The sequence below is a fragment of the Pan paniscus genome, chromosome 14, assembly GCF_029289425.2.
Source record: "Pan paniscus chromosome 14, NHGRI_mPanPan1-v2.0_pri, whole genome shotgun sequence".
Lineage (NCBI taxonomy): Eukaryota > Metazoa > Chordata > Mammalia > Primates > Hominidae > Pan > Pan paniscus.
Genome location: NC_073263.2, coordinates 21,812,236 through 21,837,499, shown reverse-complemented (window position 1 = coordinate 21,837,499; position 25,264 = coordinate 21,812,236). Strand labels below are relative to the sequence as shown.

The 25,264-nt window shown below is 43.6% G+C and overlaps 1 long non-coding RNA gene across 1 annotated transcript in view; it reads right to left on the bottom strand.

The window, feature by feature from the left end:
• Nucleotides 1-24,924, bottom strand: part of LOC130540754 (uncharacterized) — a 66,434-nt gene extending 41,510 nt beyond the window's left edge. Inside the window, exon 1 of the long non-coding RNA XR_008954744.2 lies at nucleotides 24,749-24,924. This is a non-coding gene — a long non-coding RNA (uncharacterized LOC130540754). The remainder of the gene's footprint in view (nucleotides 1-24,748) is intronic.
• Between the last annotated feature and the right edge of the window lie 340 nt (nucleotides 24,925-25,264).

Here is a 25,264-nt window from a genome sequence, read left to right as displayed (position 1 = left end):
CCGTCTGTTTTAAAGCATCATCAACTGTAAGTAGGTCTGTTGGCTTCTGACTGATTGCTCTTCTGTTTGCCCATGTAAAATTTCATCTATTTCACATGGAAATATTCAAACAAGAGAGAAGAAATGAATTTGGGAGAATGAAAAAAAAAGTGTCATGAATGAAGACAGTCAGCTGAAAACAAGAAACATATTTAAATGTGTAACGAAAAATAAATTGCATAATTCAACAAAAACAAACGCTGGTCCATTCAGAAATAAAACACCACAGCCTGTGGAATAGGCACTGGAAATCTAAAGAAGGCTGGCTGACCACATTTTAGGCAGCCCGGGAGAGGAATAATTATATTCTAGTGTCAGCACATCCTCTTTCCACAATGGCCATACACATAGAAAATAAATAGTTATTTTGGGCTGTTTTACAGCTGTGGGAAAACTTAAGCACTGAAGACTTAGAAATGTCCCAGTGGAAATCATATCACTGATGAACAGCCTTTTTCAAGTCTGTGTGAATAAGAATTTAACAAGAGGATATATTTATCTGAGCCATAATGATACCTGGTAAGGATTCTAAAGTTATCTAATAGAATAATTAGATATTCAAAAGCCTTTTGCTCTTTATGACCAGAAAATAACTGCATGAACTCTGATGTGAATGATGTACTCGCTCCAGTCAATGGCAATGTCTGTACAGTAGTAGGTGCCAAACCAAACCTTCAAAAGCATCCACACAGCTCTCCCAATCACTCAGGTGGCTAGCTGTAAAAGGGAGTACACCAGAACAGAAAATAAACCTTCTAAGCACCAAAGCATAAATTACCACGCTCTAATCCTTAGTTGTTAAAATGAACAGATCCTCCGGAACAAACCTTTTCCTGTAACACTAAAATACGTAATTCAGTGTCTTAGACTTCTATAAAGAGTGGCCAAAATTCAAGCCTTAATAGAGGCGGTCAGACAGCAGTATTCCAGAATCTGATACAGACCTTAAAAAGATTAAGCTATAATAATATTATAGGTTGGTCTCTGTATAATTTAGACTAACATGTGCCTAGAAATCAGACCGAACCTGAAGAAGTCTATGTAACGGGCTATAGAAAAATTTCATAAGCTGTTTCTCTTTGTGGCTATAGTAAAAGGACTGTTAGAATTGAATGTAGGTATTTGAGTTCTAGTCCTGGCTTCCCTCCACTTAGCTGTGTGACCTTGAAAAATTTTATACAAACCTCACTATCTTCATCTATAAAGTAGGTACAAAAAACACATCTGCCTTCTTCTTAGGGCAGTTGTGAAGACCAAGTGAAAGGACATTGTAAATTAAGCATTGTACACATGTCAGGGTTTTGTGTTTATAAGGAATCTGGGTTGGTAAAGATATTTTTAAATTGTTCTGCTATTCAAGTTGCATTTTGAAGATTAATTGTATAGGGGATTAAGAAAAATATATTTTTTTGGAACAGAAAATCTTTTGGCAGGCCAAATATTTGGGGGCTTATCTTACAGTTATTTTAAAGACTAAATTTTTTAATATTGATATTTACATAATGTGCAGGCATCAGAAGTGTATGGAAGAAAGTGGCAGCTGGTATCAAGGAGGTTTAATGATTCACTGTTGCTTTTTCTGTATGTTTGAACCTGAATAAGGTCAGACTTTTTCAGAAAATTTTAGGAAGAGCAAATTTAGAGACTCGGATAGTGTTTTATAATTGACCTTTTAGTTGCGAAAAAAATTTAAACTCATGCAAAATAAAATAGCAAGTATAGGTTTTAAAATAAAGTATTAACCTAGAAAACACACTTAGTAAAATAGACAACTACTTTTAAAAGTTAGCATGCAGTTTATGGCTAATTCTAGACAAAAATTTAATTACGTGCTTTAACAAATAATAAAATTAAGAGTGGATTCACATTGTTAAAGAGGATCGAAGTGTTTTCCAGTCCAAGAGCACCTTATTAAAAAGTAGAAAGTGGTGTCATCTTCATTTACCAAATGAATAACACAGGTCTGGCAGATTTCAGAAATTTGCCCTGAGTTACATGGTTAGCATAACTTTGAGTCCAAAGTTGTTTCTTGTTTTGTTTTTAACTTCTGCTGCCTTTTCAGCTATCAATTTTCAAATGGAAGGAAATGAGGCCATTTGATGCACTCAAGTATTATTATATATTTTTTACTTCCTCATATAGTTCAGTGAGAGAGCATTTTGAAAACTATCTCAAACCAAAATGAAACTACCATATGTAGAACACCTGGAATTAGGGTCCAGGTCTCATTATAGGGAGCTAAGGTGAACACGTACCCCTCCGTTAAAGACTACATGAGAGTTTAATTCATATCATGAGAGAGGGAGAGAAAGACAGAGAGAGGAGTCTCACTCTGTCACCCAGGCTGAGTCGAAGTGCAGTGGCGTGATCTTGGCTCACTGCAACCTCTGCTTCCTGGGCTCAAGCAATCCCCACACCTCAGCCTCCCGAGTAGCTAGGACCACAGGTCTGCACCACCACACACCGCTAATTTTTGTATTTTTCATAGAGATGGAGTTTCATTATGTTGTCCAGGCTGGTCTCAAATTCCTGGTCTCAAGTGATCCACCCACCTCTGCCTCCCAAAGTGCTGGGATTACAGGCGTGAGCTACTGCCACATCTCTTTTAAAACTGAGAAGATTTGGGTCCACAGGGGAAAATGTCTAGACAATAGAGAGACAACTGAAAATAATTTTCAGCTGGGAGGCAAGTAGTGTGGACCAGTAACTATGGAAGGATGGCAATAGGCACAGGCTGGCCTGAGCCCAGAAACCAGCTGAGCTAGATGAAGCACACTTCCTGCAGCAAAGTGAAGGACCTAGGCCAAAAACAGGTCGCTAGTACTTAGGAGGTTGCACGTTTAGCAGGACTAAGAGAGCTTTGCAAGATAGCTCTTAAGTGAACTAATTTGCTGTTACACTGAGTAAGAGAATAGAGTCAGAAACAATGACCATTCCAACTCCCATTATCGTTAAGGCTATTTGACAATGTTGCACAGGAGGTGCCCTAGTATCAATGTTTGCATCCAACAGAGGGTCCTTCTTCAATTTAGACCTTATTCAGGAACGGACCCATCTGATCAGAAAGCAGATGGGAAAAGGGAAAAATACAATCCTTCTCATGCTTCTCAGAATGGCAAAGACATCAGAAGCAAAATGCTGTTGGGCCAAGCTTGCATACACCAGACACAAAACACTGAAAGGGCAGCCGGCTGAGACCCCACTACAGGGAGGAACATAAACAGCCTCAGGTGTTGACCAGCACATGCTACAGGGAAAAGCCATTTCCAAATGTGCATATCATCAAGATTTGAAATTCAAGTGAACTCAGAGAAATAAAAGACCATCCACAAAGCATGATGAGGGCTTTGAAACTAGAAAGTAACATCCCAGTGGGAGAAAAACAATTTGAGCAGAAATTAGGTCACCCACAAAGCATAGCCTTGACCAAATCAAAAGGAAATCTCTCTCTTAACCAAACGTGGCTAAAGGTTTTCACAATTTGTTTGGTGAGACTAAACAAATCAGTATTTGTTTATCCCTAACTACACCTAGGTTACCAGTATAGTTATTGCTATGGTGTTTTCTTGGCTTATCCTTCGTTTATCTGGACAGATCATACAGTACCTAGTTAAAAGACCCATCCGGCTTTTGTTGTAGATAGATATTGATACTATGTCACTCAAGGTCTGGCAAAACCAGATCAGCAATACCTGAGGCTACACAAAACCCAACTCTTTTCTATTCTATGAACTTCTTCATACAGATGGATGGATGGACGGACGGACAGATGGACGGATGGATGGATGAATAGATGAATGGGTAAGTGGATGAATGGGTAAGTGGATGAATGGGTGGGTGGGTGGGTGGGTGGATGGATGGATGGATGGATGGGTTGATGGGTGGGTGACTGGATGGGTGAGTGAGTGGATGGATGGATGACTGAGTGGGTGGATGGATGGATGAATGAGCATATAGATGGATGTATGGCTGGGTGAAGGGATAGAGAGAAGGGCAGTTAGATGAATAGTAGAATTAGGAACTCGTACAAAACCACATGTAGGGAACAGATTTGTTTTAAATTTGGGGATTGATGGGATGATACATCTAATACCAATTAAGTCACTGAGAGACAATTTGACACTAGGTTTTATCACAAAGGGCAGAGATGTAGTAGAATTAGATGACAGAATGGGAGAGAAGATGGACAGGGAAGATAACCATCATTTTTGTCTGCACTTCAACTGTTGACTTATTTTCCAGTTTTTATTTAGCCCATGTTCACATATTTAATGTGTCTGTGATTGATTCTGTTTCCTTCACATCACTTTCAAACTATAAACTCACAGGTGGCAGGGCCAGGTCTCTATGCATTGTCTCCATAAAGGAACTAGTACAAAACCACATGTAGGGAACATATTTGTTTTAAATTTGGGGATTGATGGGATGATACATCTAATACCAATGAAGTCACTGAGAGACAATTTGACACTAGGTTTTATCACAAAGGGCAGAGATGTAGATTCTAAAGTAAAATTGCAATGTAAAATTACTACCAGAAGGCAAGTTTATGGAAGCAAGAAATATCAATAAGAACTAGAGACATAAATAATCCTAAAAAACTCAACCAGAATATGGTGACAAGAGCTTACCTCCATATTCCCTCAAATAGCCCCTCTTGAAATGAAACCATATAAAATAAGAAATTCAGCACAACCAAAATAATAACAGATGTACTTTAAGTGTTCCCAGACCTAAGCACCTTGGAAAGCTGAGGTCACATTGTTTAAAAACGATTCCTCTCTTAAACAACTTTGACACACCATCTTGGCTTTAGTAGTGAGCAAAGGAGGTCTTTGAAGAAATCTATAACAGGCCAGCTCAGCTCTATCATACATGGTTTTTCTGACCTTTTATTTTTATATCACTGTTCCAATTTTGTCAAGATCATGGAGGTTTTCAAGTGATGGTTCATTGTAATGACATTTTAAAGCAAAGCAGGTCTGTGTGGGAGCCTGTACTTTAGAAAGGCAACATTGTGGGTTTCAGTCAGCCCCACTGCTTACCGGGAATTCCTCTTGGGGTGGTGCGTGGTTTAGAATGCTAGCACGTGGATTCTCAGTAGAAACCCTCTGTCCAACCCCAATAGCAGTTTACTTCATTAACATCAGAAATTGCAGTTTACTTCATTAACATCAGAAGGTCAATTCTACCTGTTATCACGTCCAGAGATGGTGAGTGCTCCATACACATTATTTACTGATTTTTATGCACCTGACGGCTTAGGAAATGTCTTGAAATCCACTTTAGAATGTTGCTGAAATGATTTCAGTGCTGGGGGAGGAGCAATGGGGAGACGTGTGGGTAATCAAAGGCCTGGGATCGAAAGCCTCACCTGGGCAGTGTGGTCCCAAGGTGACAAGGGATTCTAGCCAAGGAGGAACGGGTTTGTGCAGAGGGCTGCCTTTGTCTAGGAATTCTGTCTTAGGCTTCTTATTAACACTCTTGCTGTCCATCATCATGTGACCTGACAGAGATGGAATCTCCCACATCTGGGGACAGCATCCCCCAACATCAGTTCACGGGAAGCCTGTCCCGCAAAGCACACAGTGCACACCTGCCTGAAAATACTGACTGCCAATATTTTGGCAAGGAATGGAATTCTTGTGTTTTTGTTTGTTTGCTTGGTTGGCTTTTTTTCTCCTAGAAGTCCGTGTAGGAATAATTAAACCAAAAGTTATTTAATCAATCAAGCATTTAACTAATCAAACGTATCATATGTATTTTTTTCTAATAGACTGGATAGTCATGTGTTGTATTGCAAGTGCTCAACAGCCTTTTAAGTTGCTAGGCTCTTCAGGCACAGACACTATTCTTCCAGAAGCCGGCCCTGTCCTAGGACTGTGGGTCGCACCTGCACATGTGCGTATTGTGTGCATAATCACTGAGCTCAACCAACAGCCATGGAGCTTTGTAACAGTTGACCTGGGGCACATATGTGTGTGTGTGTTTGTGTGTCCACACTCCCAAAAGAGTAATGGCAGCACATCCAGGAGACAATCAGAAGGTACATCATCCATTAGTTTAAGTTCCACTGAGAAATCAGCACCCTCAAAAGGCCACACTGCAGGCAGTTACCATGAGTGTCAGTACCAAAGTCCTTAGCTTGCATCACCAAGTTGCTCAATAAATCCTTACAAGTGTTGAGGTTTTGCTCTGATATAGGAGCTCAAACGAGAGGATGAGCACAGTGGTTCATGCCTGTAATCCCAACACTTTCAGAGGCCGAGGCTGGGGGATTAATTGAGGCCAGGGGATTAATTGAGGCCAGGAGTTTAAGACCAGCCTGCACAACATAGCGAAAACATTTTTTTAAAAAATTAGCCAGGCACGGTGGCATGCACCTGTAGTCCTCACTACTCGGGAGGCAGAGGCAGGAGGATTGCTTGAGTTCAGGAGTTCAAGGCTGCAATGAGCTATGATTGCACCACTGCACTTCAGCCTGGGCAACAGAGGGATACCTCATCTCTATTAAAACCAAAAAAAAAAAAAAAAAAGAAAAAGAACTCAGACAGAGGCTGTGTCTTCTTCATGCTTCAATCTGCTTCAGTGTCAGGCTGGCCGGAGGTCCAGCAGCATCAGTGTCACCTGCAGAATTGCTAGAAACGCAAAGTCAGGGCTCCACCTCAGGACTCCTGGAACAGGGTCCATATTCTCACAAGATACTCAGGGGTATGTGGGGATGTTGAAATTTGAGCCTCACTGCTCTAAAGTAGACAAATAGGACTCAGGATTTGGGAGCCACCTGGCAAATCCCAGAGACACGACTCCACCTGTCATCCCTGGAGCCGAGAACCAGCAGAAGTGTTATGGAGTGCTTACGGCAGCTTCCTCACCCACTCCTTTGCTAGTCCCAGTTTTCACAGGGCAGAGAGATGCTCCCTGGGTTGCCAGCATACTCCAGGGCTCAGACTGGAGAGAAAGTAGAATGAGAGGTGGCTCTCAAAGGTTTGCGAAGTCTTCTCAGGCTGAGCAATGAAGTGTGCCTTCTTCCTGTATCTTCCACAAACCCACATACAGTTAAGAAGTTGAAGAAAAAAAGAGGAACAAGGGACAGTTGAAGCAAGCCTACTGAAGTGTCCAATGAGATATATTTTTAGGTTTCTGGACAAAGGCTCAGGTCAAAAGGAGTCTGATGAACCTGAACATCATTGATTAAATCATTCACTCATTCACTTGATATTAATCAAGTAGCTACCCTATGGGACGCCATGTTTCAGGTGCTGTTGTGCCAGCACCATCCCTGATACAAGGCTGGACATCCCCAACATGAAAACAGGGTCCCCAGAGCCACCTCCTGCTACACAGAGTTTCCCTCCAAGTTGGAATCCTCTCAGGAAAGACTGGGCCAGGTACAATAGGCTATTTCTCCCAGCAAGGTCAAGGAGTCATCGGGGTGACTGGTTTTCAAAGCAGAGCCTGATCCACCCCTGGGGAAATGCCCTTGCTGTCTACTGCTATCTGTTTAAAAGGTGGCTCCTTAAAGGGTTAACATCATCCTCAGTGCTACTCTCAGATCCTACGCACAAAGAATATTTAAAGCACATCTCCTCCACTGCTATTTATCCACACGCATTCCCCACCCCAGCCTAATCACATCCCTACTTCAGTCTATTCATAAAAATGTTGGCGTAACAAATGGCTATTTAAAGTCCTCCTTCGGGAGCAGATGCCTCTTTGCCCTACGGACTCCTTGAAAGTAGGCACCTGTCTGAGCCCCCCGGTCGGCCTGCCAGTTTGTCTTGTTCATTATTTCTTAGTTCAGGGAATTACCTTATTTCATGAGGCAAGAAAAATTCCTGGCACTCTCTCTCATTATTAAGAATGATTTCTTTTTATCCTTAATCCCAATGCCCACTCAGTTGCCCATGGCAGGAGCTAATGTGTGTGCATACCTGAGATAAGGGCCAGTCCTCTTGGCCTTTTTATTAGGACATTATGTTAGATGGCTCTTCTCCCTTCAGTGCTTCGATGTAATTTCATTCCATGTGAATGGGGGTGGTTCTCCAGAAACCCCAGCCCTAGTGAGACACACGTTCAGATTTTATGAGGTAGGTGCTGAATTCGGCTCATTCCCACTGGGACAAGGATTCAAGGGCAGCCTTTCAGAGCACATGGCTTTCTCTTTATGTCACATAGGTTACAATGCAGACTGCATGGACCACAGTCTTCAGAGTAGGATTTTCCTCCTATCTGAATAGGCATATTTGCAATCATTTCCAAATGACACTGTAGAAATTACATATTTATCAAATAATCCCGCTTGGTTGGTTGTACCAATTTGTACATCCTGAAATAATTTCTATAACAACATGGAAAAGGGAAGGCTCCTCTTTGGACTATGAGAACTAGGAATTCATTTCTAGTCTATTAAGACTTTCCAAACCACATTTTTTTTCTTTCCCATATCAAATAAAGTGATTTTTGTGATCATTTTCATGTAAACAATTTGCATAACAAGAGCCAACATTTAAACACTGTGTCTGTGCAGTTGTCTCCTGGCATAGACCGAGAATGTATGAACTCAAGATGTTTGCCCCTCTGTCATTCTATGATGTGAGTGGACAAGGTTGGGATGGAGACTGGAAGTAGAATTTTCCAGAAGGTGTTGCATATAAATGTGGAAGTATATATATATCCTCATTATAATGGGTGAATTTTATAGCTATGTCTACATGTGCAAATTAGTCTATTTTAAAGTGCTATACTATTACCAACATAAGGCAGCCGGAGTGGAGATGAGTCCCAAGATTAATTAAAAGGAACTGGCTATTTAAGAAAGTAAAATAACTGTATCTAAGTTGGAGAAAGATGAGTTTGGAAGCAGACAAACGAGTGAACCAAGGGAGAAATGGCTGCTGGCTCTCTGCCTGCAAGTCTTTAGAGGATGTGAGTGCCACTGAGGAAAAAGGGGACTGTTGTTTCTCATGGCACCAGGAGGCTGTGACTCGGAGAAAAGAATGAGATTAAAACTTTAAAAGCAAAGACAAACCTTCAGCTCCAGAAGAACGTTTCCTAGAGATTGCTCTAAGCTAAAGAAAATTATCCCAAGGAAGTATACTCATAGGATTGTAAAGGGAAAGTCTTAGAAAACCTGAACTCATATGTCTCAAGCAAAGGACTTGATGTCCCAGTAGGATGTGTGTTGCCCTGAATTTCCACTTTCTGCCTAATGTGAGGCTCCTGGACATGGGAGAGAATCACGTGCTGCCATGCCTCTACCCCAGTGTGCTGTAACATGGCCCAAATGCTGCTCAGCTTCCCGCATCTATGCAGCTCAGAGCTGCAGTGGGTCTGTGTGTGAGCGCTGGCACTAACCCAGCAGGCTCCAGCCTTGAGGGATGTTTCCCAGGATGTGCAGCCACCAAAGAGGCCCCATGAGAGGATGATCCCCTATACCTCTGAGTACCTTCACCCTAGAGAGCCCTGTTGTCCCATCCGTCTGTGGGGAAATGAGTGTTCCCTACCTCAGTACCTTGCCTGGGGAGCTACCTGTGATAGGCTCTGTGACAGACAGCAGAAACACGGTTCTGATCATCAGACAGCCTCCTTGGTGGTTCTTGAGCTGAGAACACAGCCACTGCTTGGTAAGGACTGAAGGTACCACAAGCAATGCAGACTTCACTGCCGCATTAGCTGCCTCTGACCAGTTTTCTCAAGGTAACTGTACCAAGAACACAGGAGGACCCTATTCACCCTAAATCCATGCATTTTTGCAACTGCTTCTCCTACCTGGAACTGCAAAAGAAGCAAAGGTCCAGCGAGAAGCACCCAATGCATAATCCTTCTCTAGTGACCCATAAGGAAGTGGAAGCCATGGGGCTTACGGACTCACCATACCAGGCCAAGAATTGGCGCGGCTTGCAGAGCTCAAATCAGATCCACATCCATTCCTGGCCCGTCACACCTACATGCATGCTACCTGAATCCTGCACTACATCCCTCAGAAGCTTTAAAGCTCATGGTGAGCTTTAAAACCAACTCCCAGACCCCATTCCTAGAGACACTGGATTGAATCAGTACCCCAAACTAGACTGTGCAGACACTCAGAGCCACTAGGGCAGCTTATGGCCATCAGATGCTTATATGCCAGAAGGTCTAGAGATGACAGCCAAATCTTGACTAGTCCGTATGTCAAGGGATCCCAGGTACTAATTTTCATAGAGAAACTGCCACAGAGGATGCCACATACTCTGCCTACTTGATTTCTATTTGGAGGGCAGCACTTTGTAATGAAAATCATGTTGGGCCTGAATCCCCAGGTGTCGCTTTAGTCACCGGAAGTTCCTAAGCCTGCTTCTTTACCTGTGAAATGGACTAATACTTATGCAAAAGGTTCACTCCAAGAGTTAAATAATAGCATATACAAATGCTTGGTAGCCAATAGGTTAGCTGGATGTTGGTCAATTGAAAGCATATTAAGTAAAAGAGAGGTGTCAGATACTTAGAAGGTTCAGTTTTTACACTTTGGTTTTGTTTGGTTCATTTATTGCCCATGTGTGAGGTCAAGGTCAAGCTGATAGGTTCCTGATTCCATTGCCCCTGGCTGGAATGTCAGCATCACCAGGGCAACAGTTGTGTCTGTTTTTTTCATGTGCCTAGAACAATGCCTAGAACATTACAGACACTCGATAAATATTTTCTGAATAAATTAATATGAAGGTAGACAAGTGACTTTGCCTCCCTGCATCTGGTCACTGTCCAGAGGAATCTGAGCAGTGTCTTGGCATCGTGCCTTGAGGACACTGACCATGGGGATGCCTGTGATGCTCAGACACAGCCCCGCATGCAGAAGATCCTACAGAGGCGGCCCAGAAGCACCTCTCAAGTGCCAGGCAGTGCTTTAAGGCTTCTGGAAACATCCGATGTCATTATTTAGGGGGAGATTATGAAACAAAGCAATCTTAGTTTTCTTCTATTGCTCTTTTTTGGGGCTTAGAGCAAAGTTAGTTCAAATATTTTTAAGCGGCTCTCATCACATAGGACTAAATGCCTTCAGATCCTTCTATGATTCTGCAGGGAAGTTGTTTCCGGCTCTGTCATTTTCTGAGAAAAATTACTTGCCAAGGTGTCTCTTGCAGTGTGTGGCCTGGTATTCCAGGTGGGATCTGGTCTGAGCAGAGCAGTAACATCTACCCTTAGACGGTGCCAGGCCCACTTGAAAACGCCTTATACAAAATCCCTCAATGAATCATCTGAGCAACCTACGGGGGGGGGTACTGCCATTATCTACTCGTGCTCTCACTTTAGAGAAGTAAGAACTGAGGCACAGCGGGTTGTTTGTTGTTTTTCATTCTTTTGGTCGAGGCCACACAGCTCCTAGGTGGCAGAGCTGCAATAGGACTGTTAAAAGAAAAACCTTAGCCAAATTAAATTTAACAGAGTTTAATTGAGCAAAGAACGATTCACGAATTGGGCAGCCTCTTGAACCAGAACAGGCTCAGAGAGACTCCAGCACAGCTGCATGGTGGAAGGAGATTTACAGACAGAAAAAGGGGAGTGATGTGCAGAAAAAAGAACGGAAGCACACAAACAGCTGGATTGGTTACAGCTCAGCGTTTGCCTTATTGGAAAACGGTTTGAACAACTGGATGCCTCTGATTGGCCAGAATTCAGTGATTGGCACAAGCGTAGGTTACAGTTTGTTTAAACCTCCATTTAGGTTATAATTCACTATATACAGAGAAATCTTTAGACTGAACTTTAAATATGTAAGGAGGTAGCTTTAGGCTAAACTTGCTTTAAGAGAACCCAGGCCATCTGGTGCCATGATCATGCACTTATTACTGAAATCCGCCTTCTCCCCACAGAACAGGACTGCTACCTCCCCTACTCTGGGTACTGCATGCCTATCCGTGAGGCTACATCACATCTTGGAAAGACAGAATGGCTTGGTTTAAAACACAAGACAGAGACTTTAAGAAACATCACATTGCCTCTCATTTGCTGTCTGTAGTACCTTGGCCAAGGGACTGGACTTCTCTGAGCCTCAGTTACCTCATCTGTAAAATGAAGATGGCACCCACCCTGCAAGGTGGGCCTACACAGTGAACAGGAGAAAATGCTCATGCTGTGCATGGTGCTCAGCGATGGGACAGTGTTGCTGTGGGCAGAAACAAGGAAACACGAGTAGAGCGCCCAGCTCAGCTGCTGGGCCCTGACAGTAGCTGCTTAATTCAGGTTCAACCTCTCCCCTTCTCCTCTTTCACTCTTGACTCATTTACCCAACAGGTTTTGTTTTGTTTTGTTTTTGAGACGGAGTCTTGCTCTGTTGCTCAGGCTGGAGTGCAATGGCACGATCTCAGTTTACTGCAACCTCTGCCTCCCGGGTTCGAGCAATTCTCCTGCCTCATCCTCCTAAGTAGCTGGGATTAAAGGCACCTGCCACCACACCTGGCTAATTTTTGTATTTCTAGTAGAGATGGGGTTTCACCCATGTTGGCCAGACTGGTCTCAAACTCCTAACCACAGGTGATCCACCCACCTTGGCCTCCCAAAGTGCTGGGATTACAGGCGTGAGCCACCGCATCCAGCCCCAACAGGCTTTGCTAAGTAGTCTGCTGAAAAATATTCGCCCCATTAGGCAATTAAGCATTTATATTTTAAGACCTAAGTCTGGTTCTTTATTTTTGTTTTCATTAAATTTTGCTCTGTGAGAATCAGCATTCCAACTTGTCATACTCTTCTTAGGTTCTTATTCATGGATCCAGCATAAAACTATACCTGAAACTTCATGCCATCTGCAGATTTGAGAATTCTACTGCTCATAGCTTTATTTATTCTACAAATTGTTTTAAAACCTTGAAAAATACATTGCTCACTGCTATATCAAACAGTATACAGCATTTTCTCCATTTCCAATGAATATATAGTTGGCCATTATAAATTATTGGTTATGTTTTAGGGGTCAAGTGTCTGGTTCCCCAATCAGATTATACACTTGCTGGAGCCACAGAAAAGTCTGTATGCATTCTCTGGTTTCACAGAGTACGTAATCAATACAATTTTACAGAACCAAGTATACACTGCTAACCGATTTGCCATTGAGATATCATCATTTGCTAACGACACTGGCCCTTACTTTAATCCGATGACTTTGCCTCTCATGCCTGCATTTCTGTAAGAATACTGTTTTCAACTTTACCCTGAACTCCCAGATCCCACAAAACATGGAAACAGTGCTTGGTACCAGCCAGGAATGTCAGTCTTATCTGCCAGGATATTTGTCTTATGTACCTATCAGCTAATATGCAATCACTCTACCTAGTCTTTCCAGGAACAATCTACCATAGACATCCTTGGAAAAGCAAGCTGTTATTTTCACAAAATGTTGACCAAATCTAAACTTTGCAACACTTGCTTTCCAGGATAGTTTCAAAATCTAGTTCTTTTTCGTAGGAAGACGTCAGAAGATTGGGAATTCATAAGCAAACAATTATTTCAATAATTGTCACTTCTGCCACGACCGTTGGTGGTAAAACTATTTTGGATAAGCTTGCAATATTAATCACTCAGTTCCTCACCTATAAAACAAATGTGTTCCATGGTTCTTGCATCATGGCTTAGAGAAAAAATAGATGATGTGAAAAGTACTTGGTTCCTGAGATGCTGAGGAAAATGCAGGTAGGTTCCGTTAGTACCTACACCTTGCTAATAGACAGTATGTTCTGTTCCACTTCCTAGAATTTAAAAATCCTTTGTATTTTCTGTTCTGATAGGGCCCAGTTTCAACGTAATTTGGATGTTTTTCAGTGAGTCATTACCTGTTGAAACTCGAGGGTGAAAAATGGAAACCTTCACACAATCTCAATTTTGTCAACTCAGATGACATTGCTCTAATTTTTGACATAAAACTTCTTTGGATGCAGTGGTGACAAGAGTGTTTCTTCACAAGCTGGGTCCCAACAATTACTGTTGATGCCAGATGAACCCAGAGAGGGAGCGCAAGAGGTTCTGAAGGCACACCTTTTCATACATCTTTTTATTTGAAGTGGCTGCACGATCTCCCAGCTCACTTAGTAGTCCCCTACCAGTTCTCCTTTTAATTAATAGACTTGTGAATAACCACAACTGCCTTGTGGGACATGCCAAACACTAAACAGATGACTAAGTTGCAGTGGGCAATCTGCTGAACACAGGGTGCCTTAATTTAAACCATACGTGGTGAAAAACGAAGGCACGGCAAACATGCAGCTCAGTGTATATAGCTTTTGGTCTGTTTCAAGTTAAGTAAGTCCCTAGTGTCCAGAAAGTAACATCCATAAAAGCGAAAGCAATGGCTCTGATTTATTACCACCTGTTAGCATGACTCTGACCTGCTTGAATGGGGCAGGCATTACAGTCCAGAAGGAGAACAGGGCTCAGGTCTGGGCAGGAGCCAAGGCCGGTGAGGGTGCAGTAAAGTCCGCTGGGCAGGAGCCCCAGCGAAGACTTCCTGCTGCGTGCCAATGAGCAGGTAACTGCAGATGCCTGTCGCAGAGTGGGCAGCACTCAATGTGCCTCCACTGTCATCTGGCCCAGTTTATGGACAAAATCCATCTCTTGGGGGCTGCAGGGAGGGGCTGGGGTGGCGGGTCGTTCATTAGAACCTGGCCGGAGGGCAGCTCCGATCTGTAAAGGACAGCTGTCTAATTGGATTTGCTTGTGTGTACTGTCTTAGCTTTTACAATGGGAATAGGCTACCCGGCCTTTCTAATTAGATTGTTAAACATAATAGCTGAATGGCACAGCAGTGAAGAATTTGCCCTTCTCTTTGTAAGCACAAAATAGGGCTCAGAAAAGATTCAGGGTTTTTCCAGCCCATTTCCCCCATCATTGTATCTGATGGTAATGAGATGAAGTTTATTTCTTTTTAAAAGCTCCCAAAGGAGCACAGGCCAGGTTGAAGTTCAAACTAAATGTCAAAACACACACAGGCAATACAGTAGCAAACTTCTGTTTTCCTTGGGCCTCTTGTTTCCCCTAATTGGTGCCTTGTTGGTAGTCTCTACCGAGAGACGGAGAATGAAATGGGATTGGAAATTGAATTACCCTGTCATCCCTCAAGGTGGTCTTCAGACCTGGGTTGAGAAAAATGAGTAGAAGAGGGTGGGAAAGACTCACTTGCTGAGGCTCTGGATCCAGTCTCCTGAGTCTCCTAGGAAGCAGCCGGAAGTGGAAAGAAAACCAGGGAACAAAAGAGAGGAGCGAGGAGAAAGACAAGAAGGCAAGGGGAAAGACAGTGGCGCTGGAATGATGTCATCACCCAACCCTGTGGGTCCTGTGGCTTGAAAGCCATTTTCATCCTCATCTTCCCATTGGAAATGACATTTTCTCTTTAAGGTCTGTGGTTCTCCAAGATTCCATCCTGCACCTCGTTTCCCAGTTGTCATCCTACAATTGTCATCCTTCCCTGACGCTCATCATCTAGGGAACACTGATCAGACACACAATTCAGGTTTGATATCAAGAGGACCTGCACATAAGTTTTTATTTTTTTTTACTGTAAAAGGAAATGTATTTCTCTGTGTCTGCTATGCTCTTTAGAATGTAAAGTGCCAGCATGATGCAACATTATCTTCTGTAGGGTTCATAGAAGTCAACCATCTGATGTCTGAAAAGCCCTCACAGCTTCAGCCACTCACTGAAGTTGTCCTTCTCTTTAGAAAGTGCAGAATAAGAAGGTTTTCCTTCTTCTGAGGCAGCCACATCAACACTGTGTCCCCAGAGTCCCACCACCCAACAGACACAAAGTCTCTGCAGCAAGAAAATAATTTTCTTCTTAAATGCATTCAGGAAAGCAAGGAATGACCCCAGCAGGGCAAAGGACAGATTACAACGCAGAGATCACGTTTGCCATTTTTATTCTGTTTTGACATCATCCCAGAGAGATGACTACCTGGTTTTTAGGAATATGAATAATGAAAGCAGGCAATATATTACTCAAAACCAGCAACAATTTAAAAAAGAAAGAATAAATGAGTGGATAAATGAGCAATTGTCCACCTTCCTGAAGCATTTGAGCTGTTATTTTCCTTCTCCTCCTCTTGCTCGTTGGATGCCTTCCCTCTCTGATTGTGATCTTGAGATCTCTTTGCCAAGATTCAGCAGTGACTCCAGAACTCGGCTCTATTTATAGCCCTTTGTTCGCTACACAGAGTTCAAACATTCTGTCTGTGCATTTGGGTGGTTCGACTGTGGGGACACACCCTGCACCCAACGAACACTTGGTTCATGGGTTACAAATCATAGCCTACAGGTGCATTTTTGTCTGGCCTGCACATTTATTATTTAAAAATTGGATCCAAATCCCTGGAGCCATGACAAATGTTCTCTGGATTGCCAAGCCTCACCGCCACCTCTGTATTAAGTCTGGCTACTTCCCATGGTCAGTTTATCTGCCCAGGTCCTGAAAACCTTGAAGGTTAGGACTCCTTTTTGTCTCAGTCACTTTGTCCCACTGTCTGCCCAAACCTTACGACAAATGTATCTGCAGATTCACATGAGTATACCCTCAAAACTTGGTAAATCCTCCTGTGTAGTGATTCCCAGAAAACGTTTATTCTGTCAATCTTTGTAGTTGTTTTATAACTTTCCTTAAAACTCACTTCTTTGAGACGTTGCTAGGCTTTTATTTCCCATACACTCTATATTGAGAAGGATGATCAATGGAGAAATGTGAATGAAAATTCACTAAAACAGAGACAAACACAACTCCATCCCAGCAGGGTGAGCCATACTATGTCTCTCTATATGTTGCTGTGTTTTATTCAGATGATGGGTGCATGGATTGGGTGGGACTGGACCCACTTACCCAGTTCTATGTGACACCCACCTAGAACAAATGATTACTATGAAGCACATTTTTCTAAAGTGATGAGAATAAATAGCATTGTATGGAAATTGTTTAAAGAAATTAGAATCATCTCTTCCTTATATCATACAAGTTTTAAAAAATTGATCCATAAAATCAGCACAGACCCTGACCCCTGCTCTAAACCTTTAAATAAAAGAACGATGTGCCTGCAACGAAGACACTTGTGCAGAAGTACAGTTGTGCAGTCATGGCAAACCCAAATACTGGTTTTGTTTTGAAATGAGAGATCCCTCTGCATTCTGCTGCTGTGTGATGTTTCTCATTCCATTCTTCATTGTGCACACATGGGTGACTTTAAATCAGTATTCATGGAAACAGTTCTAAAAGGTCCTGAAACTGAGAAGTGGATTATGTCAAGGACTAAAATTACTTGAGAACTGTTTGATCATGCAGATTTTGGAGTATGATCAATTTGACACATGTGTCCATGACATGAGTGTGTGTGCATTCTGTATTCCTGCAGCAAACATGAGATGTGAGCAGAAGTTGCTCCACACGCTCTATATAATGTTTTATTTAGTTTGGAACAGGTGTTGCAAATAGTGTCTCAAATATTACTAGAAATGTTCCATCACACTCACATTCCTAGCAATCCTTTCCTTTCCTTCTAAAAGCTTATTGACAGCTGATTTTGCTCCTTGAATTTCTAAGAAAATAACTTTCCATCTATATGTGAATGCATCGTTCTCATTTTTCAGGCGTAAGTATCAGATAATGTGGCTGTGTGTGACAAATGGGAGTTGGAACAGAGGACTTAGCAAAAAATTGGAAAAAAAAAATGCAGGTAAATCTTTCCTTAGACTTACTCTATTTTTTTGTCCAATTCTGGAATGAGTTCTGGAAAAATATTCCTGAAATTAAAACATCATGGGATGAAGTTGGTCTCAGATGACTCAATGTTGTATTTTCCCTATATCTCCTTTCATTTCGAAAGTAATTTTATAAAAAGAAAAAAAAGAATTAGAGGCTAAAATCCCAAGGATTGGTTTCTTATCAATTCTTGCAGGCATGAAGTCCAGACTTTTACCTAAGTAATGATAAAGGCATTGGAATATGTGATGGCTTCATTAACTCATTTAGAGCGAAAAAAAATGCTATTATGAGACGGGCAAAAAGAACCTCTTTTACCCTTTCCCTTTATGTTATTAGTACAAATAGGACAGCTGAGACCCCACACAAAGACTAGAGAAGACCTGTAACCCCCGTAAGTGTGCAGGCGAACACTGTGACATTAAAGTCCAAGGAAGCTCTTGGCTGGCACTGCCTGATCCTTTTCCTCTCAGTCACTCCCATGGAGCTGCCCAGTGGCGTAGATGCCAAAGCATACTTTTTTCCAATCCCAAAGCATCTCTTCTCTGTAGCCAAACTGACAGGGACAACAGTCATGATATAATCTTATACAGAAAACAGGATGCTGGCAGAAATATGCCTTCTGCGGAGACGACTCTGGGACTTTGAAGTTCCAGCTCCCAGCCTGTTAAAGGTCACACGGTCTCAGAGGGCAACACAACCAAAGGTAGAATACTAAAGTTAAGAACGGCCTTAAGAACCACCAACAGGGCTAGGCACGGTGGCTCACGCCTATAATCCCAGCACTTTGGGAGGCCGAGGCGGGCAGATCACAAGGTCAGGAGTTCGAGACCAGCCTGGCCAATATAGTGAAAACTCATCTCTACTAAAAATACAAAAATTAGCCGTGGTGTGCCCCTGTAGTCCCAGATACTCTGGAGGCTGAGGCAGGAGAATAGCTTGAACCCGAGAGGTGGAGGTTGCAGTGAGCCAAGATTGCACCACTGCACTCCAGCCTGGACGACAGAGAGAGAGACTCTGTCTCAAAAAACAAAAACAAACAAGAACCACCGACAGGGCCAGGTGCAGTGGCTCATGCCTGTAATCCCAGCACTTTGGGAGGCCGAGGCGGGCGGATCACGATGTCAGGAGTTCGAGACCAGCCTGGCCAGCATGGTGAAACCCCTTCTCTACTAAAAATACAAAAATCAGCAGGGCATGGTGGCATATGCCTGTAATCCCAACTACACAGGTGGCTGAGGGAGGAGAATCGCTTGAACCTGGGAGCTGAAGGTTGCAGTGAGCCAAGATCGCACCACTGCACTCCAGCCTGGGCAACAGAGTGAGACTCTGTCTCAAAAAAACCCCAAAAAAACAAACAAAAAAACCCACCAACAACTTGTTGGAAGCCAATGGAAAGGAAGTTTATGGTGAACAACAGTACTGTCCTTCACAACAATGCTGTCCTTTCATGCAAAAGGCTTCCTCAGTAGGGGTGCTGTCTTCATCCTGCTCCATCTCACTGCAGTCTTCTCATGGGTCCCCCAAAGTACAATAAGTAGGTGTTGTCCCCGCCTTGCAGGGGCAGCCAACTACAGTCCATGAGGTAAGAATGGTTTTTACATTTTTAAATGATCAGCGGAGGGAAACAAAAGTTGAATAATATTTCATGACATGGAAAATTACAAGAAATTCGAATTTCAGATTTACTAGAACACACCATGGCCATTTTGCATCGTCTAGGTCTGTTTTTCCGCTACAACCGCAAAGTTGAGCCACTGTGACAGAGACCCACAAGGCCGCAAGCCTGACATGTTATTACCTTGACCCTTGCAGAAAAGTTTGCAACCTGCGATGTATTCCATTTCCAAGCCACTGGTGAGAATTCCAGCACAGCCTCGATTCCCTAACTCTAACCCTCACCCCCACCCTCACCCTAACCCTCTACCCAACAAATATTAAACAAAATACATAGGCAGCCTGTTACCCTGGCAAACAATTCTGCGAGGAAATAGCAATAGGTCAGGAGCTGAGATAAATCCTTCTAGCATATGTGGTGGATATTGGTGCCCCAGGCAAAAAAGTTTGGTGTGCCTCTGTCAGTTACAGAACACTGGGCTGTACTGTTCAGACCCAGGAGAAAAATCTTTATGTGGTATATTCTTTTTGCCATAATTAAGAAGAGATGCAGAGAGCGAGCAGAGCAAGATGCCCCAATAAAGAACAACGCAGATTTTCCTGAGATTTTCACAGAGATGCCTCAGTAGGTATACATATGGCATTAGCGAAGTCCCCAAAGACAAACGTCATTTACTATTCACTCATTGATTCATGAAACTAATGTACCCATTTGCTCATTCATTCATTCACACAGCAATTTTATTTTATTTTATTTTATTTTTATTTATTTTTTTTGAGATGGAGTCTCACTCTCTCGCCCAGGCTCTGGAGTGCAGTGGCGCAATCTCGGCTCACTACAAGCTTCCCCTCCCGGGTTCACGCCATTCTCCTGCCTCAGCCTCCTGAGCAGCTAGGACTACAGGCACCCGCCACCACACCTGGCTAATTTTTTGTATTTTTTTTTTAGTAGAGACGGGGTTTCACCATGTTAGCCAGGATAATCTTGATCTTCTGACCTCGTGATCAGCCCGCCGCAGCCTCCCAAAGTGCTGGGATTACAGGGGTGAGCCACCGCGCCCGGCCACACACAGCAATTATTTTTTAAGCACAGATGATTCATAGATGACATAGTAAGGCCCCTACCAACAAGCAGCTTAGAATCCATTGAAAAAAACAGACACATGAACTAAATAAAATGAAACATAAATATTCCTAAATAGAAGAGCACAAGTGTAACACACCAGAATCAATTCCCTGTTTCTTTGTCTAACAATGAGTTCCTGCTCCCTGCCTTCCCCAGGCTAGAAAAAAATTGTCAGACAATACCAGCCTAAAAACAGTGCATTTGAGAATTCAACAACTCAGGGGTAATTCAGAACAAACAAGAAATGTATCAGCAGAAGTCTAGAGTGGGAGAGGCTGGAGGGATGTTCATACACACACACCACCCCCATCCCCTAGTTCCCCTTCAACAGATGACAGGAAATAAACTTTTTTTTTTCCTTAGCTGCTATGCACATAAAGAATATGCACGCAGAACTAGGCCTCAGGAGAAAAGTCGTGCTGGATCTTTATTCATGGTATGTGGTTAAACATGTTTTCATGTTGTCAAAGATTAAATAATTAGGAGAACATGGTCAAGATCAAAAGGCAGCACCATGTCACAAGCAATTAGGAGGCTCCTACAGCTGTGACAACTAGGGATCCCCGCTGGTATGGTACCTGCTTTAGCAAACCATGTGGGCGCAATATGAAGTCTAGATTGGGCACTTCAGGACTTTTCATTTAAATCTCATTAAGAGGGTTGCAATCCAATAAATACAAAAATAACAGCTAAAATGGGTTTTAAGTTCAGCGCAATAGAAGAGGGGAGAAAAAGAAAACGCAAGTCAATTGACTGTAAATTAAACATCTTTTCTGGAAAAATTCTAAATAGAAATGTATCACATGTCTTATAACGGATCTCCAACCCAAGATACATGCAAAATCCTTTTTTCAGTGTACGTTCTCATGAAGAAAGACACATGTTGATGATTCAAGTGAGTTTACAAAGGGGCGTGTAAGTCATCATAGCAACATTAAGTGGGTTTTTTGTAGTGATCCTATCTGTTGCTTAATTTTATGGATTAGAATGTCAAAGCGTGAACCAGAGAATCTCACCTGAGAATCCCTCTACAGTAAAATCCTTATGAAAGTGAAATTTGGCAATAGGGAAACAGCACGAGTAAGTCTAAAATGAAACATTAAAATGGTCTGATTTTCAAACCTTAAAGTTAAAATCAAGGTTTAAACATCTCTGTGGTCTGACCTGGGCACCAAACAGTTTTTATCCCCAAGTCTTCCAGAGTGTGTGGGGAAGTCTTCCATTGTCTAGGCTGGGGCTCCCATGCAGGAGAGCCACACACGCTGAGAGGAACTGAAGAGAACTGCTAATAGCCCCAGATGTGGCCTAGTGCACACAATCCAAACACGCGGGTCTGCCCTGGACCCAGCTCGGTTCAGGAAGTCACAGAATTAAATGGCGATTTTACTCTGTGAATTCTCACCATAAAGCTTCTATTAAAACAATGTTCACACGGTTAGTTTAAAACATTTCTGTGGATAAGAAAAGCCTTGTAGCCCCCAGGCCAGATTATTTGTGGATACCACTAAGGTCCCATCAACAGCCCAAATGGCTCTTATCTGCCCTTGGCCGGACCTCATTTGGCCCCATTCTGAGGTCCTCTCATTCCTCCAGCATCCTCCCGGAAGTCACAGAGAAGCTTCTCATCTGCCTTGATATCCTGCACTTGGGTGGGGCTTTGTTCGAGGCATGAACTGCTCTCCTTTTAGACTATCATCTCTAAGAAAATAGCCAGGCAAGGAAGGACTGCCCTCATCCCAGGCCACATGGACTGTGGCCCTCGAATCACAACACAGCTGCTGCTGCCCACTTACATGTGACTGAGTGGCCACTCAGTCCCTGCACTAAACTCAAGGCTGTCGCCTGCTCTGTGTCTCTTCACTGCTCCAGAATTCTCTCCAAGTCCACTGTGCCTCTTTAGACAGCGGCCATGTCCCCAACGCTACCCACTCCCTGACACCTGCCTCTGTCCTCCCCTCCACTTGGCTTGCCTGGCACACCACTGCCTGGGGCCCCCGGTCGCTGTGCTCTGCGTAACCTGCCTTTCCACAACGAGGATACTTCAGCCCCTCATGGCATAGCTTTTAGAGTTTTGTTGTTTTTTGTGAGACAGAGTCTTGCTCTATCGCCCAGGCTGGAGTGAAGTGGTGTGATCTCGTGTCACTGCAGCCTCCACCTCCTGGGTTCAAGTGATTCTCCCGCCTCAGCCTGAGTAGCTGGGACTACAGGCGTGTGCCAGCATGCCTCACTAATTTTTGTATTTTTAGTAGAGACAGGGTTTTGCCATGTCGCCCAGGCTGGTCTCCAACTCCTGACCTCAGGTGATCTACCCGCCTCGGTCTCCCAAAGTGCTGGGATTATAGGCATGAGGCACTGCACCCAGCCGAAGCTTTTAGTTTTTGCACAACTCTGTCATCCCTACAGTGTGCACTCACCTAAAGGGGCACTGGCTCTGAAACGACTCTCACAGCAGGTGCGGCTCCGTCATCCCGCAGGCCCCGCTGTCAGAGAGCCGCTCCTCCCTGCTGGCTCCTCTCCTAGGGTCCCACATGGTGACTGCATTAATGTCCCCTGACACCTCCACACAGACACAATGGAAACGTCTCCCCTGACCCTGATTCTGACTCACTCAATGAGTCTGAGATATTGGAGCAGAGATGACCACAAAGTTAATGTAAGCTGACAGTGTGATATAACCACTGAAAACGCGAATGCTGCCCTAAGCTGAAAACCCTCGTGTATGGCACCCGGATGGAGAGAAGGAAAAGTCCCATGCAGTGCACCGCCCGTGCCCATGCCCACTGCAGGGCGCCACGCTGGGCTCCGGGAAATACACTTTTCAAGGACAATTTGACTATGATTAGTTTAGAAGGAGGTAACTCGAGTGGTGAGGAGCTAAAAGCAAGCCTGTTTAATGAGGGATTGAAGGAACTTGGGGTGTTGACAATGTGGAAATGAAGAGGAAGCATGATTCGGCTCTCAAAGAGGAGAGGGTGCCAAGTCTGTGAAAGATCGCCTGGTTCTGAGTGGCTCAAATGGGAAACCCAGCCAAACATCTATCAAATTCAACGTATTAGCAATGTTTTCTATTCCTTCTCCATCCTTCTCATCTTTACCTAACCCCACTGTTTTTCATTCTTTTTGTTTCTAACAATAAAGCTGCCCATGAAGGGACTCTGTGGGCTGGAAGGTGGTGACCTCCCTCTAACTGGGACTGTTCAGGCACGGGTGGACAGCATCGTGGAAGGGCATTCAGGAAAATACCAGCTTAAATGAGGCAGGAGCCTGGACTGGAAAACTTCTAACATTTGCTCAAGAGCCCAGATCCCAGGACCTGAAGTGTGACTCAGAGCAGCGTCCCCAGGCTGGTGTGCAATGACACATTTCAGCATGTGTCCTTTCCATGGTCTATAAGTGTGTTCCTCACAGAAAAATTGGAGACATAGAAAAGAAAATGAACCACTATTAAATGTATTAGGAATGAACACAGTTAGCGGGAGACATGAAGTGTATATGTATTTTTTTCTCTTCATTTTTCATTTACTGTAAATTTTATTAATACAGTCTTCTGACCACCCCACCACCCAGGAGTTTCCTTTTGAATTTGTATCTACGGAAATGCATTGTGTTGAGTATTTTCTTCCAATGCAAGTATTCCTAGGACATTTCAAAGCAGAGTACTCCACGGGCAGGAAGGCAGCAAGCGGAAATTCCAAATAAAAATTAGTGAGAAAGGCTTCCTCCCACCAGAAGGTCGTGCATAGGAGACCAAGCAGGGGAGGGAGCCGCAGACACCAGCAGTATGATTTTGCCCATGACCTGGTACTTGTGACACACCTTTAGTAGGTGACAGTGAATGAAATAGCTATTTTTCCATAAATCCAAAATCTTAATCTGAAGATGGTGCAGGTTGGGGGTGCGGATCCACACAGACAGGAAAGAAAGGCGAGTTAGCTCTGAAGAGGTCACACGGCCTCACAGGCTGGGCAGGCTGGATGTTGAGGTGCCCTTCCAGGCACATGGGTACTCCTTGGGGATAGAATAGGAAGCCCTGCTGGTGTCTGCTCCCATCTGCAGGGCATGGGGGTGTGAGCAGAGAGAAAGAAAGGTGCACAAAGCTCTATGTTGGGGGATGCCAAAGAGAGACAGAGCCCCACACTTCAACCCTCCCCCATGCCTGCTCCCTCCACAGGAACTCAGAAGGCCAGCATCCTAAGGCCACATTACCAGGGGCCCCGTCAACCACCGGGGTTCCACAGGAAAAAGGATATGCAGAAACTCACCCTGAGGCCTTTGCTAAATCTTCAGACACAAAGAAAGCTAAATGAGAGACAAAGTTTGGCGGGAGGATCAGAGAAGCCCGGGCTCCGTGGCAGGTTTTCTCTTTCAGGCCATAGGCAGGCCCTGGGCCGGCCCGCCCAGCCCCTGTGGAATGTTCTGGGGGCTCTCTCTGGCCCTGGCTTTCAACTCTGCTTCTGAAGTTAGTCTGAACAATGGAAACAATTCCTTTCCATGATTAAAATCTTCCACCCTCTAAAATTAGTCCCAGGAAATTAGAACACCAGTAATTGTAGGAGGCTACACAATCCCAGCAATTTAAAGTGGAGTCATTTACGGAAATCACCCAAGTCCTTAGAAGATACTTCCTCAGTAGTTTTTGTCCTATAACTTGAGGCCACTAAAGGGTCATCAAAGCTCAATGGCTCTCAGTCTCCCAGTTATTAAATCCATTCCAGTTAAGAGATAACATGGAATTGTTAGCAAAGGGAAATTGTGACATAGTGGTCTTTCCTCATACA